Raw genomic sequence first — 20,815 nt, 5'->3', positions numbered from 1 at the left:
GTCGTCATGGCGTCGAGGTGCGAGGCGACACGAGGCATGCAGCCGTTCAGGGGGAAGCCCCTGGAGACGGGCAGCTCCAACAACTTCTTCGGCTTCTTGCCCCGGGGCCCGGCGCCGCCGTCCGGCCCGTCGCGGCAGCACAACGCCATTGGAGCCGAGGACCAAGGCAACCCATGAATCCACCCAAGAAAACATACACATGTAGAGAGAGATGCATAGATAATATCGATCGGTATCATCGTCTCAGTTAATTAGCTAATTGTAGCTAAGCTAGCTAGCTAGCATGCACATGTAGTAGCAGTAGTAGAGTTAGCAGGTATACACTTCGACGAGAAGAAGAAGAAGAAGATCAAAGCTGCAGGTACAGTACAGTAGGATCAAGAATTGATGTACATGAAGAAGCTTTTTTTTTTTTGGTAGGGCTCTTGTCAAATGGTGTGTTGGGCGTTGCTGTTCATGGCCTCTCTTTCTTTTTGCAAAGAGATTTACTTCAGTCCAACAACAAAAAGTACGTGATCTCTGAAGAATTTTATTATTAAGTTCTTTCATCGATCTTTACTTACTACTGCTGCTCGTTGCTGCCCTCCCTTTTCGGTGCAGAGCTAGCTGTGTGTTTGGTTGATGCTTCATTCTGCATGCTGCAATCACTCCCTTTCTCCTTTTCTGCTTTCCTAAAGCTAGAGCTCCAATACGAGTGTACAACTGCTACAGTCGCACACAGTTACGTACATCTTGTAGCTACTGCTACTGTTGTTCAGTCCAGTTGCGTCTCCATGCATGCAAGATCTGATCATCATCTGAATTCTTATCGATGCAAGAATACAGATGTCTGAAAATGAGGCATTTTTTTTGGGTTTGCAGCATGCAGATGGTTTGAAGATGGATTTGGTTGGTGCAGAAATGAGAGAGATGCAGGCCAAAGTTGACAAAATGTCGACGGAAAGAGTTTGGGAGGGGTGTCTAACCATTAATGTACTTTTTGACTGCAGGTCCCTCCCTCTTCCTTTTTTGCTTTTTTGCTTTTCCTTTGTGTACCTCCCATGTTTTAATCGCCATAATTTAATCCACTATTTGTGTTACGTACTCATCGATCATCTCATCTGCAGCTACCAGAAAAAGTCGCGACATTAGTGTGCACAATTACCATATAAAGATTTTGATTTGACTGCTGCTATCATGCTGAATACAAAACTGATTACTGTAGTATAGTAGTGTTAGGCTTCCATGGGAGAAAAAAGATCAGTAATCTGCCTTGTTTTCAACGAGTTCTTTTTGTCAGTTCAGATCGAGAAGAAAATCAATGACGCAGACTGGCAGAGAAATCAGGCCGGCTGCTACGTACCTCTCGGCCGAATGGACAGATCAGAAAGAAAAAAAAAAGCTTCAGTGTCAACAGCGAAAGTTCAGTGTTACAATTTCGACTAAAAGGGACAGCCATGTACTGAAACTTTTTTTAGATAACTAACCATGTAGTAGTGGCAATTAACAAACAAACTTAATCCCTTTTGGGTAGTTGATTAAATGATTTCCTAATGTAGTCTTTGATCAAACTCCTGCCAGAGAAACCAAACGAGATGCATGCATGCATGATCAGCTAGAGAGTTTTTGCTTGCCAAGCTAGCTGAAAACCAAAGGGCAATTCTTTTGCAAGTGATGTGACAAGAGGATGATATGAATCATCAATGTGTGTGTGTTGTCAGATGGGCCATGTTTTGCGTCCTCCTTTTCTTCAACGATGACTTGCTTCCAACTGCACAAATCTCTCTCTTATCTTCCTCTCTCACAATCTCTCTCTGAAGAAGTCTGAAGTCTGAATGTTTGGTCGTCAGGGAAAAAGGAAGCTGGGGAAGGTAGGCCATGAAGCAATCCAAACGGGCACGCCCGGTTGACTTGAGATGGCCTGCACGTCGTACCACACACGTACTGATCAAATGATAATAATATTGAACGTAGGACTGGACGTTGCATCAAGGTTTTGGACACGAATAAAATTTTTTTTTTTCTGAAACCGCGAGACAAATCTTTTGATTCTAATTAATCTATCATTAGCATATGTTGGTTACTGTAGCACTTATGGCTAATAATGTCCTAACTAGGCTTTTTTCTCATAATTGTGTAATTAGTTTTAGTGTTCAGGTATATTTAATATTTTATTTAAGTGTTCTAAAGATTAGATGTGATATTTTTAGGAAAAGTTTTTTTTTTCTCAGACGCAATGCCAAAGAATTCCCTGGTTTTCTTGGTCATCGATCGATCTGACGGGCAGGGGCAAAAGTCTTTTGCAAGAGAGAGAGTGGTTGCGAAGTTGGTGGCTGATTGTGTGTCGAATTGTATATGCCGATCATACTGAGCTCTCTCTCTGAAAGAAAGTCTCAGGTTTCTTTCTCGATCTTCTCCTGATGCAGGAAGCAACGCGTTGGGATAGCCAAATGTTGACTGCATTTTTTTTCCGCAGCAGAAGCATTTGCCCTCCCGTACTAATCGTGAGCAAGAGTTGATGCTATTTTAATTGCAAAATTAAACTTTTTTTTTGCTGCGACAATAGACTTATCACTCTATTTTTATAGGTGTCGTGAGAGGGACTAAACATTTGTGGTAATGATTGATAAAAAGTTAAAAGCCCCATTTTAACTCAGGTGTAACACATATACTAGCTTCTGACGGTGCTATTCAGAAATCCAAGATTGCAATGCTGCAATTACAACTGCTATTCTTGATTCTTAATAGTTTTTGCGTTAAGAAAAAAAATGATCCTCGTGAGTGGGATTATTTTGATCACTTTTGCTTGTTCAGGTTTGAGGACTTGTTTGGTTTGTGGCCAAACTCAAGTGAAGCCAAACTAATAATCCAATTGGTTTGTTGCCACAAAATTGGATTATTGGCATTGCCAATACCGTCCCATGACCAAAATGCAACATCGGTAGCAAACCAAACAGAACCCAAACGATCTTTGCCAACAATTTTAGCGTTGCAAAAAAAAAAAGGAAAAAGAAGCAGAGAGACAAGGTTAAGCATGGAAAGCAACCAAACATGCTCTAGATTGTCCCCTTGATCCGTTACAAAATACTCTCTCCTTACCAAAATAAGACTTTATACAGATCACTACAACACTCAAAAAACTAAAATTCTCTCCACTTTTGTAAAACCCAATACATATTTATCCATGCATTTTTCAAATTAAAATGCATTTATTCCAAATTTACCAAACCTCAATGTAATAATTACTTAAAAATAGTGTTCTCTCTTTTTAAAAAAAAGAATAGAGAAACTACAAATGAATTCTTAGAATTTGTGGAGGAGAGGCGACTACTGCATATACGCACTCGTAAATTCAGGTAAGCAGCTAGTGGCAGCTGGAGCATATGACCAAGAAGATGACAAGATGCAGGCGAAAAGGCAGACACTCGCGTACGATCGATCGCTCGTATCCGACACAGCGTAGTTGCAGCAGCATCCTCTGCCTGCTGCCTGCTGCTGCAAAATCTAGCTAGGAATCGATCTGTTCTGCAATCTACAGAAGAAGCAGCAGCAGAAGAAGAGAAGAAGAAAAAAGCTTTTTTTTTGAAAAAAAATTGAAACCGGCTGGAGAAATGCCAATGGTATGTCTTATAAGAATCAGAAATCCATATAAGGTTATAAGAACAGAAAAAAAAAATCATGGCCGGTACATCTGCACAGTACACGTAGGAACAATTTACTCAGTTCTTTTTTTTTTTTGAGAACAATTTACTCAGTTCTACCACCGAACTAAAACGGCACAGCCCCAACACAAGCCGTCGACACCAAATTTGCCATAAAAACAACACAATGGCTAAAGGGGTGGTTGTTTGGCTTCTTTTTTAGGAAAAACACAAGCGTCATATATATTTATAAATAAAAAATAATTTCTGAATAAAACTTTTATAGACGTGTTTGTAGCAATCCAAGAATCATGACTGAAAAATAAAGTACAATAAAAAAGTTTCGAATTTAATATTAAAATTAAAATTTTGGTTTGGCTTATAAGAAGCGAAACCATGAGGGTGTAAAACGTCACAAAATATGTGTCGTTGTTACCAAGCTTATCGCCTAGGAACATAATAGCTTCGACTCTATTATAATGATGTCAGTGTTGCTAGAGATATGGCCAAAATGAACAAAACATCATCAAAACTCCACAAAGGACCTCAGCCCAAGCCACCGAAGTGTCCCAACTTGCACATGGCTAGGACTAAGTACCCCTAGAAGTGGCTGCAAGATGTTATCACTGCCAAGTTTCAGCAAACCTCACTCCAAAGCAGTTCGGATTCCCCATATCAGACCCAACCATAGAAGTCGGCCTCCCATCATAAACAAGAATAGAACCAAGATTACGAAGGCCTCGCGCAATAACCTTGGTCTAGAGAGCTTCGAATCCGATATAATAGTCCACTAATAGCCATTGGTGCACGAGGAAGTTTCTTCAAGCAAATAAATAAGAGCCCCTTTCTGGTGCTCTCTATTGGCAATAGAACTTAATTAACAATGTTGATACATTTTTATCGGACGACTATGATTAAATTATACTACTAACGATATTAGATATTAGTAGTAGTAGAAATTTAGAGGAGTGTTATTATCTTTTTAATTATGAGCTTGAAAAACCTAGGTTATTTGGGCCACCGCGGACACACACAAGGACACAACAATCTCCTATTCCGTTGGGCTGCCAAAGGTTACGCACGTTTTACCTTTTTGTTTGCAGAAAAGAATCTAAATTATAAAATACTACTAATTAATTAATTAATTAATTAAGTACTAAAATATCAATTTTAATTATAGTGTTGGTAGAGAACACCGGAAAAAGACCCAATTAATACAGGCTTGATTGGACACACATTGCGTAGAAAAAGAACTTCTTTGGTGGTAGTGCACTGAGATGCTCTCGAGAAGGGAAGGGGGCGACTTGTTTGGATTTAAGGACTTTTTTTAGTTCCTTGTTACATCAGATGTTTTGAAAGTTAATTATGAATATTAAATATAGACTGATAACAAAACTAATTGCATAAATAAAGGCTATTTCATTAGACAAATTTTTTAAGCCTAATTAAGCCACGATTAGTAAATGTTTACTGTAGTATCACATTCACTAATCATGAACTAGTTATAGGCTCAATAGATTCGCCTCACGAAATAGTCCAAAGTATGATGTGAATTTTATTAATAGTCTATATTTAATATTTGTAACTAGTGTCCAAACATTATGGGAAAACAAACATGCCCTTAGCAGTGTGTTGGAGGCTCACAGGCCACGATAAATCTTGTGCATATATAAGGAGAAATCACCTAAAAATTGACTTTGTGCTATTCTGCCCGTTTCAAAATTACACCCGTGTGGTTCTGAATTTTCTGAAAAGAAACTAGGAATTAATCCCGGAAAACACAATATTGTCTGATGTTTGGATCACTGAAATTAAATCTATCCCCTACTCGTTCGTCGAGCCAGCAACTTGATCGGTGACCTTCCACTTCCATTAATATTCCATGTCGCCATCGGAACAAATTCAACGTTTTGTGCTAGCAATTGAGCGACATTTTTCACCGGCATCTATCACGATCGGTTTGCCCGACGGCCGGCACGTCGTACCGCGCGCGGTGACAGCCAAGATTCACGGCCTGATCGATGTTTATGCATTGATATATGCTAGCTTGATCTACCTAGCTCCATGATTAATTCCTCCATGAATAATTGTTCCCTTTGAATTTGAATGCTGAATAGGACATTTCATATGAACAATTTAACTATGTTTGGAAGTAATATGGTTGTTTTTAATGAATTGTGAATTTAGTTAGTGTGTTTTCATTCGTCTGTGTATAAATTACGGTCTTTCCAAACTAATTCCGTCTTTATTTCAAAGTCTCTTGTCATTATTTCAATTTAGTTGATATTACATATGTATTACCTCACATGGAATTTTTTAATTATGATATACAAAAGAAAAATATATAGTGATTCATATAGCACTGAAACTAAATATAAAAAAAATAATTATTGCAGGGTTTGCATTTTCGTATGTGGCAAACACTACCACCCCCACAAAAGTGGAAGTTACCATCGGCGGAGGCAAACGTACCGCATACGAAAAGATCCTTACAGACGGCTTATGGGATACGCCGCCTACGAAAACGATCTTTGTAGGCGACTCATGGGAAGCGCCACATGCGAATACTATTTTCACGCATGGCTACCGAGCCGCCCGCGAAGATGGATCTATTCTATTCGGTTTCCACACCTCACCTGTAAAGATGTGTTTAATTAGACCGCATGTAAAAACAGTTTTCGAATCAAGAAAAAAAAAAGAAGAGAGAAGCTAGCCCTAGCTAGCCATAGCAGGTGGTAGCAGCAGCAGGAAGGGTGAAGTGAAGTGGTCTCGATTACCAATCGATGCTATTTACTTTGCTTAAAGGCGAGATAAATAAAGGTAGCTCGATCGATATGATCCGCAGCGGCGGACAACATAATTTGGTCATTCATTCTCTTCTTCTCTCTTGCCACGACAGAAAATCAAAAGTTACCTCACACCTAATCACAGGGGTTTGCAATATATATCCCATAGTTAATTAAGCAACGATTATTAGGATAATTAACCAGGCAACAAAATTAATCTCTTGCAAAACGGAAAAGAAAACAATAAGATGGTACTCAGGCTCACGCATTTGCGAAACCAACCTGAAATGAGCCCAGAGTGTTTCGGCCTTTTGAGGGCCAAGAGGTTGATGGGCCTCTTGGGATTGCTTTCGTAGCAAGCCCATATGTGCCGGCATGGGCTTCAACTAGTCAGGCCTGACGTGTTATGACGAGAGAATTTTGATCCATGTGGGCCCACTGTACACCACGCCAGTAAAATCGGACAAAAAAAAATAGAGTTGATACTGTCATGGGACCTTGAGTGAACGGTTCATGTGAGTTTAATAGTACATATTTCTGATTTTGGGGTTATACTTTAGATAGATTTGACATTAAGTTGAGAGAGCTCCAATAAACTTATTCCAAAAGAAATTGACGAGAGTATTTATTTGGGCTTCGGTTCCAGTTGGCCCAGCCTATGATCTCCATAAATAAATTCTTTTTTAAAAAGGCCAGCCTATGCAGCATGTACTTCCTCTAAAAATGGACGACGATAACTTTTGAACATGTATTTAATCGTTTATTTTATTATTATTTATTTTGTTGGAAATTGATTTATCAGTAAATGTACTTTAAACATCACTGGTATTTTGTATATTTTTATAAAAAAATAAATGGTCAAATGCATAGTACAGTAACTGGGTTATCTGTCAAAAATTGGAGGGAGTTCGAAATGTCGACTCGAGGTGGTGAAGGCAATCAAATTTCCGGGCATATATATGGCACAGTGTATGAGCTAATGTTAGAATTGGCTTGAACGTTTTCTGACACCAGTTGTTTCAACATTCAGAGGAACACTTGCAGCTGCAGCTTACTGTGCAACGCTTGTCGCATCATCAGCGTTGGAAGGCTTGAAGAAATGCTCCAATATATGGATGCATATAATAAGTAATCTCTTTTCACTTATACTTATACTTACAAGCCAAATTTTAAATTTTAGAACTAAATCACGTATATAAAAGTTTTACTTAGAAATTATTTTTTGTCACCAATAAGCCGTTTCGTTTATGATTATTTTCAGAAAAATCAACGAGGCTCGTACCAGTCTGCGTTTTGTGCAGCAGCAGCAGCAGAAGAGCGTGTCCAGCGTACAAAAGGGATAACCATACCAGAACAGGAAGCAGGCATGAATGCATAAGTCAACTCTTGTTGCTGTTGACTTCTCTGTGAGAGGAGTGACTATGGATACGGAGTAAGGAGAAGAGGCCATTCGAGGAGTTTAAAATTGTGAGAAACAGATGTTTGGTAGTCATCTTCTTAAGATAAAAAAACCCATAAACCCAGGTTTTAGATTCTAAGATCATTTTTTAAAATCTGTAACTATAAATTTTTATAAGCTATGAATGGTTTGAAACAGCTCTGACAGAGTCCGTCAACATCGATCTGTCTCGCGAGTCTCAAAGCTGGCCCCCCAACCAAAGGATCGAAAAGCGTCAGGCGTGAGAGCGCGATCGATGTCTGTGACTCCAGGCAACACGCCGAAACCATCGGTCGGAAGCCCGAGCCACAAGTCACAGTTAAGTACTGCTCCATCTGATTAAAAAATATTTATCGTTTATTATAAAATTTAATCAAAATTTTGATAGTCTTTTCAAGAAGATCGAATCTATATATATACCAATTATATATCTTATAGTTAAACTAGGCATTTAAAAAACTATCCAAGATTGGTATTTTAGAAGTTTGATTAAATATTTTTTATGTGAGGATGTGTGTGTCTATATATATATATATATGTGTGTGTGTATATATATGTGCATGCAGGGACACAAACACAATGGCTTTTGCCTTTGCCACAATGGCGGCCGTTTCTCTCTTTTTAGACCGATCGAAATGGCTTTTTGGAAGCTCGATAGGGCTGCAGATTGCTAGCTAGGGGAGAAGAAAACTCGCGGTATAGGAACCATACATATATCAGGGCACTCCTAATGCTAGCAATATCATGGTTTGTATACTTAGGACATTATATTAAATTTCTATCTTATTATCATATGACTTACTCATCTCTCCTGCATTCAGTCCTTTTACGTAAAGACACTGGTTATTATTCTAGAACTAGTTTCTTAATCTGTCACATCAACAAATAGCTTATGTTGCATAGCAATAAATACAAATAAAAATTACTCCTCGGGTCGTGAGTGTCCTCATGTAGCATTAGGTAATTAGCTAGATTGTTCGTTTTTCTCCCTGGAGCTGTAGGGGTGCTGAGATTTTGGGGACGTACATATGCTTTGGAATGGAAGGAATAAAGTGTGTCTGATAGATGCTGCATGCATGTATGCACCCCCTGCTCTGCTGATACGGAGACACACCGTACGCAAAAGGGATATATAAAGGCATACATAAGGATTGGATGCAACGGTCAATTAGTTAACACGCACTTTATTCCCTGTCAATTAAACTAAGTGGCATTGACGTAGCAGGCGCAACAGGTGCGTTCATTAGCTTTTTACCATTATCTTTTCACTTATATTGCTGCTCATAGACCAAAATTTAAAATTTTAACCTTAATTTTAGAGTTAATTTTGATGTTTTTTCATTGTAGTTTATTTTTAAGTCTTTGTTTTTAGATTGTTAAGAACATGTATATAATAGTTTTATTAACAAATTATTTTTATTTTACAAATATGTTGTTTTATTTTTTCCTTGAAAAAGCTAAACTATAACCTCCTTAATTATTGTCTTAAGTGGTAATTAGTACTCATTCCGTCCTAAAATATAAGCTGGCTGAGATTTGAATCTTATACCAAAATATAATTATTTCTAACACTATTTAATCACTTCACATTCTATTCTTTTTATCATCATCTACCCTTTTAGTTTTATCAGTTCCTCATTTATTAAATAGTACCATAATCTTTTCCTCTCACCCTAAATACTCTAAACAAGCAAGAAATGCTTACATTTTGGGATAGAGGTAGTAGTCATTAACAATTATTACAATCATCCGATAATAAAAGGTATTTTGGTTTTGTTATATGCGGAGGTAGTATATTATCAGAGTGGTGTCATAATTCAATTACTACTGCTCTCTTTAGAGAAATAATATATGTCGTTTTGGATAATATTGTGGTCAAACTTATATAACTTTGGTTATGAACAACTTTAGAAAAAAATTGCCTTACAAGCATTGAGACGATATGTATACATATTTTGAAAATATTAAGACCTAGTTCAATAAAATAGTATATTTATTAATATTTCTACATATATATTGAGACGATATGCAACTTGTTTACTCCTCCACCATCCTATCTGATTTTTATTCATATTTTAGCAATTAGGGACATTGATACTACTAGACTAACAATCACTACATGTCAACAAAGAGACTATCTATGATTATTAATTAGATCTTCATTACACTATCAAGTATCAATTATTATCTTCATTTTCATAAACATTTTTAACATATTTTATCTTTATAGTACTAAAAACTGCAGAATTATTATATAAATTGATTTAAACCCGCATATTAAGTTGTATATGTATGTGGTGTACTCTCTCAATTTTCTTCAAATTAACGGTAATATTGAGCGGCTAACGGATTGGCCTCACACGATGGTGGTGGATGAGAAAGCCTTTGGCCACACACCATCTTTAATTCATCCTCCGCCGCTGTGTCGTGGTGCTGCCTGTTGTGTTGAACAAAGGCCATGGATGAGGCAAGTGTCGTGCTTGCCCGGGCCATGGCTAAATTTCTCCCCAAATGTGTGGCCTTTTGCATGTGTTTGATTATTTGTTTATTTATTTATTGATGTTCTAAGTTTGTTATGTGTTTGTTATAAGTTTGGCGGTAGCATTTGATCTATGCATTTGTGATGCTCTTGATCTATGAATTTGTGGATTAATTGCTTTGTGATAGCTCGGCTTGATTCCAGCCAAACAGATGATTTTTTTTTGCCTCCATCTATATTGGTACTGGATTCCATATAAAGAACCGTCGCCTACAGGTCGCATTGAACCAACATCTATGATCGGGGGACAATATTTATGATCAAAACAAGTACTACCTAGAGAAGAGTTTATGCTAACTAGTTTGGAGGACTAACCAACAGAAACTGCTCGATTGAATGAGATTAGCGAATTAGCCGCAAATAAGGAAACGGTTTGGCATTACCTAGAAAGAATTTGCAAGAGTGTCCATCCGATATTTGACTTCAGTTCATCGATCGCACCGATTGTCCATCTGATGTTCTTACTCGATCGACGCGACCCTGAAACTGTACACCTGCCACGATAAATTTACAGACTTATGTACGACTTTGTTTTTTTTTAAATAAGAGTATAACTCAGAACGTACGTGAATACACTCTATACTCACATCACAACATATACACAATACAGACGTGCACGTCCCTATCACACGCTTAGGATTTTGATTTTGAATGTATATACATACGAGGGAAAAAATTCCCGGGTAAAACACGCGAGCTGTGATCCTAAAGATCGAACTCACGTGAACTACTCACACACCCACACAGCTAGCTACCCGACCCGGAGAACGCTCGGTTCTACGTTGTCACTTTGACGTCCATGGACAAGAGGCATATATATCATGGCGTAACTGTTGCTATCAGCAAACGTGTGTCACTGGAGATTTGGCGTTTAATTTGGTTGTGCACGTGCCATGCATGCATATAATAAGATACACCAAAGATCCAAACTTATTTATCTTTTATTTATTTTTGTGCGATGAAATTGTTTTCTTGCTTCGTATACAGGAGTCAACAAGTAACCGACCATGCAGATATAGGAAGAGGTCACTGCTGGTGTCGTACATGTCATCCGTTCCAATTATTTTTTATACAACATTTTAAAAATCAGAATGCCATGTATTTTTCTGTGATATGATCTAATCTTAATTCGCATTAGGCTACTACTACCACTAATTAACGAAGAGCAAACTCGCTTTGTTCCCTTCACACTATGGGAAATACCAAGTTTTGGTGGTAGAGTGAAATCATACTGATGATTCCCAAACACTTGCTAATTAAGTAGGAACAAAATTTAGCAGAAAGCAGAGGTTAGTACAGTGAAAATTTTGTTGGAAAAAAACACTTGCTTCTTTCTTAGTCTTTGCAACTATTAGTTGCCGGTTACTTTGCATATTTTTACAAGATGTAGGAATTTCAGGACTTCCAAATTAAGGCATGTTTAGTTCGTAAAAAGTAGGGGTGTTAACGGAGCGGATTCGAACGGATAGTGGTTAAACCATATCCTAAACCATAATTTTTAAGCGGATACGGATCTTTTCAGATACGGATACGGATACGGATTGTTGCGAATGTTGGAAATGGTGTGGAGTCGATACAGAGTCGGCTCGGAAACGGATTATTATGACCGGATGTGATATGTACATACAATCAATACATTGTCATTTAATATTGGATGAAAAAATACTTGGGCTATTGATGGGCTTTTGATTGAGTGTTTTATGGACTAAAAAACTCGGATTATCTGCCAAAATGACTATCGGATTATCCAGTAAAATATCGGATAATCCGCATCCACCGGATATAAACGATACCACATCCATATCCGCATCCGCAACTCAATATCCGAAACCGACTTCATATTTGTTGGATAGTTGCAAACCCCTACCACATCCTCAATTTAACCGGATTCGGATCGGATATTATGCGATCCGTTAACACCCCTAGTAAAAAGAAAATTTTTTGGTGTCACGTCGGGCATTTGACCGGATATCAGAAGGGGTTTTCGAACACGAATGAGAAACGAATTTCATAGATTGCCTGGAAACCGCGAGACGAATCTTTTGAGCCTATTAATATATCATTAGTACATGTGGGTTGTTGTAGCATTTATGACTAATCATTACTAATTAGGCTCGAAAGATTCGTCTCACGATTTTTCCCTAACTGTGTAATTAGCTTTCTCATCTATATATCTAATGCTTCATTTAGATGTCAAAGATTTGATGTGATGTTTTTAGAAAAAAAAATAGAAACTAAACGGGCCCTTAGATTTCGAGATTCTAAAGCTGCCGATCATGTTGCCAAGAGGAACGAGAAGTGACGGGACATGGATATCGTTCGATGTGGAGCATAATAGGCCAACAATAGTACCGAAATTCTTATAACTTAGTATTCAATACCGGCTCGAAATAAGTGTATTTGGCTCAAGTTGCCTTGTTGGCAATGGCGTAGTGGTAATCAGAACCCATTGGCACCATTATCTTTTTGTTTTTTTTATAAGCAAAAAATTAAAATTTTAACCTTAAATTTAGGGTTAATTTTGATATTTTTCTATTATAGATTATTTCCTAATATTATCTTTTAGGTCGCTAAGAACATATTTATAATAGTTTTGTTTATAAATTATTGTTCATTTGTAAATATACCGTTTGATTTTTTATTACCAAAAGTGCCATCACCAATACACGACTCTTCGCCAGTTTCCCATTGCCAAATCTAACGCATATTTTACGCCCTACCGTATAGATGTTTTGACGGTGTAAAACACCGGTTATAACTAAAGGTAGTAGACATTACGTGCTTGATGATAACTCTAAGAAGTCCATGGTACTTTTAATCGGATGATTTATTTATTTAATACGTATTCTCAACGTGATCTAAGGCTACAATAACATGATGCAGATCTGTTTGGAGAGCTTTAAATTCTAAAAAGCAGCTACTTGATAGCCAGCTTCTGAGAATCGGGAGAAACTCCTAAACCTAGCTTCTGACTTCTTAGATCATTTTTTGAATCTGTAACTATAGATTCTTAGAAAGTGTCGGACGTTTGAAATAGCTTATTGTAGAAGCAGCTTTTAAAAAAAACTACAGCTGTGATAAGCTCCCTCAAACAAGATATTTTTAATGACAACTAAAACATATTTTTCCTAGGTCCTAGCGGTCAAACGTATCACTAGCGATTAAAGGTCAGTGAAAATCAACGATCTGGTGGCATCCAATCATCAGTGAAAATTGATTTTTTTTGCTGGCGGACGACATAACGTAGCCAACCAACGAAAATCGATTTTCACATTTTGATTTTTGATTTTTTAGGTGTAAAAATAAAATTGTGTAGATCCAACCATCAGCGAAAATTGATTTTTTTTTTCTGGCAAACGATGTAACGTAGCCACCAGCGAAAAATGGATTTTTCACATTTTTTTATTTTGATTTTCTAGGCGTGAAAATAAAATTGTGTAGATTTCTACATTTTCATTTTTTTAGGTGTGAAAAATAAAAAAAAATATTTTGATTTTTACAGAGCATGTATAAAAACAACTAGGTATCCTAATTGGTAAATTTTCAGATTAAATGCATAAGAATGTAATTTGTAGAATTTGAACATATATAAGACCTCTCTCCACAAACACATCATATTACATTATTACCATCCCGGCCACTACGAAGCGCCTGTTGTCAGTACTTAGAATACTATTGTTTTTATTTTCATTATTTGAAACTTAAATACTTATTTGTCTCTTTAAATATTTTTTAAATAAAAAATTCATGAACTACTATACAAAGTTGTAAACCTCGTACATAGATCATGTGTCATCGAAGGTTATTTGAGCCATATATCTAAAATTTTGTAAAATATATCTTGAATCTCATAACAGATATTGGAACCCTAAATAATCTCGAATGGACAAATTTCAGCTAAAAGTTGTATAGCTCATTATGATCTACAAGTTTGGTATAAATTTTATTTTCATCTGACTTTATGAAAAAAATTACATTTTTCTAAAATTGATTTTAAATGGCGGGCGTCTTAGGTGCATGCAATTGAAAATCGATTTCACTTGCATGTGTTTATGTCGTTCGCTAGCAAAGATAACATGATTTTCAATCGCCCTATTTTTAGGCCGCTTTAAAAAAAAATAAAAAAATGGTGTCATAAAAAATCGGTTTTTGGTAGTGATTTAATCAACGGCGAGATCTTTCTGAATGTGGGAGCTCCTAGAAATATCGTATGCACCCAACTTTGGTGGCCGTCACATACGCTAGCGTCAAGCATGCCAGCCAGAACTTGTTTTCTTGCTTCATTTACAGGAGTCAACAGGTAACCGAACATGCACATATGAAGAGGTCACTGCAGGTGCCGTACATGTCATCCATTCCAGGTTTTTTATATATACTACTAGTAGTTTAAAATATTATATATATATATATATATATATATTAATATAAGGTGTATTTACTTCTTTCACGTCTAAAGTGTCAAAATACATCCATACCTGTTATTTCTCTCACCTAGAAAAAAACATAGACATCGTTAAATCTCATATGAATGATGCAATTATATATAGAGTTATTTCTTTATGCTGAGTGAGAGTACAAACATGTATACCTGTATCTTAGACATGAAGAAAATAACTACACATGACAGTAAGGTATGTGTGTATATATGCTGGGTGTCTACTACGACAATTCACTGTGCATTTAAAATTTAACTGATGACAACATGAAATGTATACGTGCGTTTACTAGTTGAGGAATTAAAATTTAACTTGTATGCCTAGCTTGTGTTGTGTTGTTCGATAAGATAAACTTTAATTGCATAGTATAACAGTGTGATGTGTGTGCTTACTGGTGGACGTGTCAGTTAAAAAATAACTCAATATATATGCAACGTGTTCTTGAGTTAATAATTAACTCGTGTTCACTGGCTTCTATTCGTGCTTCAGTAAGTTAAAATTTGACTGAAAGAAGTCAAAACTTAACTCACTTTATTCGGGGACACCCCGCAAGTAATTCAAAAGTTAAAATTTAACTGCAACATGTAAAGGTGGGGTCTGTTGGTAGGTGATATGGGGGTATGGTTTGGTTGTGGTGTATCACGCTCTGTTTTATATATATATATATATATATATATATATATATATATATATATATATATATATATATATATATATATATATATATATATATATATATATATATATATATATATATATATATATGTGAGCTTCACATTGTTTTATATATGTGTGCGCGTGCGCGCGTGTGTTTTAACTCGCTTAATTTGCTCCCTTCGTACCATGGGAAATGTTGTCTTGGTAGGAGGGAAATCATAGTGATGATTTCCTTTTTAGACGTGGACATGGGTATTAAAAAATTATGTGGAATGATTGGAGTAAGTTTATGATTGGTTGAGTGAAGAATGTGGGTGAAAAAAAATAAATGTTGAATGGTTGAGATGAGGAAGTTGATGGAGAAATAGCTATATTTCGGGACAACTGATAGGTGTTGGAACGGAGGGATTATATAGCTAAGAATTATATAAATAGATATATATATATAAGTAGGAATAAAATATTTAAAATATGTAGGAATTTCCTGCCTTCAAAATTAATATTTGAAGGTTCATAAGCTACTTGCCGAGAGGAACGGAAAGAAGTGATAATGTGCCAAGGCTCTTAAGTACTTTCACATCCTTATTTAAATCAAACGACTATAAAATTTTAGCTCAATCCATCTTAAATCTAACCCTTAAATTTTATAAGTAAAATTTTTAATCCCATTACCATTCCTAAAAATGGGGAGTGACAGACATAGATACTGCTAGATATGGAGTATAAATGTATAATGGGCCAACCCTGTATTGGCGGCCAGGGCCCATTGGTTGCGCGTCACTCAGCTCTGGCCAATCTCTCACTCAGCTCTGGCCAATCTTTTGTTCTATTTTTTAGGTCTTTTACGGTGTTTGTATTCTGTTAACGTCAAAAATATGATCTGACGTGTCACACACGAAAACCTGGGAGTCAATCTTAGACAGCTCCAGTGCAAGACCTAAATTCTTAGAATGATGTGCGAGCGTGCCAGTCAGTTTGATCATGCAACTGACAAGATAAACAGTAAAACAAACCGATCGGCTATCAAGCCGATAGGTAACTAATAATCCAGCCGATCGGATGTTGGTGCTGCGACGATTAGCCGATAGGCAGAGCAATCGGCTGTAAAAAACTTGGATTGGCTAGAAACGCGATAGAAATAAACTTGAAATAAATTTTAGACCTACATAATCCGCCAAGTCACTTATTAATCTTAGTCGATCGGACAAGCCCCTATAACCAGGTCGAACTAGACATACTGAGATTGGACTTAACCAAAATAGTATGTAGTCGAGCACGATATGATTATAGGAAACATGAAGAACGATAAATCCAATAAATAAACCGACAAACAACTTGGACTAAACAAAGAATCATATGTTACGATCGACTAAAACCAATTTGCATGTAATTCTCAGAAGCCGATGCAACATAAATAACTGTCGATCTAAATAAATCAAGCCGATTGGTGTAGAAATAATGCAGTAAAACAATCGGCTACTTTATTGATATAAATATGATAAGCATGTAGGTCGGCAAAAATCATGGGCTATAGACGGCGGACAAACTACCAAGATCTATAAAATACCTAGCCCAGATTGCTAAGAATAATCATAGAAGATCGGACCCAATCGAGGCAGTTCACGATTAAACCTAGCAATGTCGGGATAGATACTAAACAGATCTAGATTGCTATCAAGCCAATGAGCCGATGACAGGTAACTTATCGGATGGTACTCCGATAAAACAATGAACAAAATACATCGATCTGATATAAACCATCTGACAAACGCAATCTACTAGATCGGACCGAACCGAGACAGTACTAAATTGAATATGTCAAGCGGCAAATATCAAACCGACATAGATCGCCCAAAGTGGTCGACCAGATCAACTCATAACACGAAAGTGATCTAAGTTAAAACTGATACGATAACTAGCAATCGCACAGCTAGATTAGAAGATCAGACCGAACCGAGACAGTTCTAATCTAGCCGAACAATTACCGTGGCCTGACGGAACGATGGACTTACCCCTCTACTGGAAATCGAGACGATGCAGCCCCGCGTCAGGTGCCAAGTTCCGCCGGAGTTAAAAACCTTGGACAAGAGGGTGGCGATGCGCCGAAAGAAGTTGATCTAATTGATAGGTAGATAAAAAACAATGACCCCGAGCATACATATTTATATCCTCGGGTTGAGACTAGACCGTGTTGGAGACGACATACAACTCCTATGCGGACTCTATCTCTAACTCCTACTAGATAAAACACACGCAAGTCCCGATCGGACTCTAATCTCTTAGAGATAAAATAAAATCCTAACTAACTCTAATTAACAGATAAATTTACGCCGTCAAGCCTTGGTCTTCACGATTCCCCGTCGGATTCGAACTCTTCCGGATAAAATTTCTATCAGCGATTGCACCTTTCCTTATCCGAATTCAATACGGGAATTTACCAAATTTTGGTATTAACATATTCCTAATAACATAGAACTGACGACTCACGGTAAAAGGCAGCTCATGAAAGGTATTAGAGGTACAATGGTACTGAGGTCCCGTTTGTTCCCCCTCCTTCTAAACCTAGATTCTCGTTTTCCGCGCGCACATATCCCGGACTACTAAACGGTATGTTTTTTCAAAAAAATTCTATAGGAACGTTGTTTTAAAAAACTCTATAATCTATTTTTCTATTTTAATTAATCATGTATTAATCTATTACCGCGTTTTTGCGCCGGTAAGTTACCTTACGCCGAACGTGGCCTAAAGGTTAAAAGATAATCGATCACAGGAGCAATTATGTCCAACAAACTATGGAGATACCACAAGATATATCATGTAAGTGGATTAGAAGGTACCACGTAAGTGATTTGGATGATATTGTAAAATATCATTTACGTAATGTGGACAAAATTTATCTTTTCTTGTATTCGGTTAATTTCCAATCTTCGACCGCTTTGTTGCAGTCCAAGCTTTGCCTGATCTCTATCTGCAGCAACCACCGGCAGTGTCGGAGACCTTCAGACCTCTTCCTCTCCCTCCCCCTCCCCCTCCCCCTCCCCCTCTAGCCCAACCTCAGTTGAAGCCCATACGTTTGGTCATCCCTCCTCTGCTGCCGGCCTATATTCTCCACCTCCAAACATTTCTGTAACAGATCGAAAAACGTGTATACCCTACTTACGAACAGAACATATAAACGAACATATCAACACCTGACTAATACCTTCTCATACATTTTCATACGTGTATAGAAGATACATTTACCATTCTAATAGCATCATAATTATATCGATGTCACCTATTATAACTTTTTTTCCATACCCTGTCACTCGTAGGTCAACGGCTCATGTCACCCCACCTCTTTGTATATCCTTATACCTCACAAATATTATAAAATCCCTCTCCATTTTCTGGTACACGTTATGCTTCGCTCACTCGTAGCTAGCCAAGCTTCTACTTAATTATGATATCCGTCGTCGCGTTGTGCTTAGTCATATTAAGTAGCAATTTAATTATACAGCTTGTAAGTTTTTTTAAAAAAATATACAGCTGGTACTTTGAAAGTTGTTTTGGGACTAAATCGCAAAACATTAGAACTAGCACGGTGATCATCCCCATGCTACCAGTTGAGAATCAAATGCTGACTACAGCATAATCTTCCAGTACAGAATTTCAACCAACATTGGCATTGATTGTTCTGCTTAATTATGAAGGCGTTGGCATGTTTCTCCCATTCCAAATCTCTAGTTTGACGATTGGATACCAAAATCCATTGCACATTGTAAAAGTAGTTTTATAAGAACAACAATTATTTCCTAAATTATTGTCACATATCATGTAGCGTCTCATCACGTACAGACCCGTACATAAAACCGTATCCACGTGCCAGCGACTAAAAGAGACAAAAACGACAACATCTTTATTCATCAGATATTCACATGGGAAATAAGAAATAGCTTCACGTAGGATATGTTCGTACGATCCGTGTACGAATCCCGGCGGGGCTAGCGCAAGACTCACGGCCCGTCTAGCGCCCGCACAAGCTGCATCGTCATCGTACGACGGTTTATACGAAAAACGTCGTACGTGTAGCATCGCTCGTTCACATGTAACATAGCTTGCATGCATGGGAATTGCATCTCCATGAACAGTGCCCCCAAGGCCCCCAAACGGCAAAAAGGGAAAAAAGAAAGACCGGACCCACGTGGAGGAAGAAGACGACTCCCACCTGTCACCGGCGGCGGCAAAAACCATGGCGGATTTGGGCAACGTGGCCCACAGGATATCGCGAGCACGTACCGGCGTCGTCGGGGACGCGAGGGGATTTAAGCGCGCCGGGTTCATGAGGCCCAGACCAAATTTCATTTCAGTGGAAGAAGAGAGGAGGCTGAATTATGCTGCTGCTGCTGCTTCTTCTTCTCCGTCGTCGTCGTCTTGGCTAGCTGCCCGGCGGGCGGGCTCCGACATGGCGGGACGGCGGCGGTGCGGCCGGAGGGCGCCGTGAGATCGATCGTACGTGCATGCGTACGGCCAGTGAGGCGATCTTTGGGGTTGGTTTTTGAGCTAGCTATGGCTGTGGGTGTTGTTTGTTCTTCTCTTGGGTTTTAATTTCCTGCCTGAATCTGTCCTCTCTTTTTTTGCTGTCTTGTTTCGATCGTTTCCGTTTCTTCTTGGTGGGCGATGGGCATATATAGCGATCGATAATGGCGGATGATCTCCCTTCCTTATGAGTTCCATGGTTTGGATGGAACAGTAGTGTTCTTATCTGAAAGTTCTGAAAATTCAGTCATCAGAATGGACCCCATGAGGTGAAGAACTCCAGGGATGCATGAGATGAGAAGGGTCATAGAAAGAATTCGATCTTTGGGCTCACGCTTCTCTGGTTGTGGTCGTGACGCCTGCATTCATCCGGAGCCGTACCAACAGAAAAAGTTTGCTCCTTTTTCTTTTACTGTGCTCGTGCTTGCATGCCGCATCAATGGCGATCTTGCTGCGGCGGCGGAAGGAAAGAAGGCGGCTTTAATGGTCACCCATCCACCGGCGGCGGCGGCGGCGGCGGAGACACGCGTCTGCCGGCGACGGGCTGTCCGGCGCTGCCAGCTCTGCTCCCCCTGTGCCCGTTTCTTGGAGCAGCGGAGTAGGTAGGCTCCTCTCCTCCTGCCATGGCTGCTTCTGCAGCTGTCGTTTCTTCGGGATACGCGTGGCATGGGCTGCTCCTGCTGCCGCTGCTGCTGCCGGATTCCCGTTCCCCGACGTGACTGCCCGGTTGCCGGCAAGAACTGCACTGCAAAAAGGGGTGTTCTTTCTCGCGATCGGTTGCAGAAGGATCGGATGCCATGCCATCATTGGGAACAGAACCG

This window comes from Oryza brachyantha, chromosome 2 (genome assembly GCF_000231095.2).
Source record: "Oryza brachyantha chromosome 2, ObraRS2, whole genome shotgun sequence".
Lineage (NCBI taxonomy): Eukaryota > Viridiplantae > Streptophyta > Magnoliopsida > Poales > Poaceae > Oryza > Oryza brachyantha.
This window is presented reverse-complemented; position numbering follows the sequence as displayed.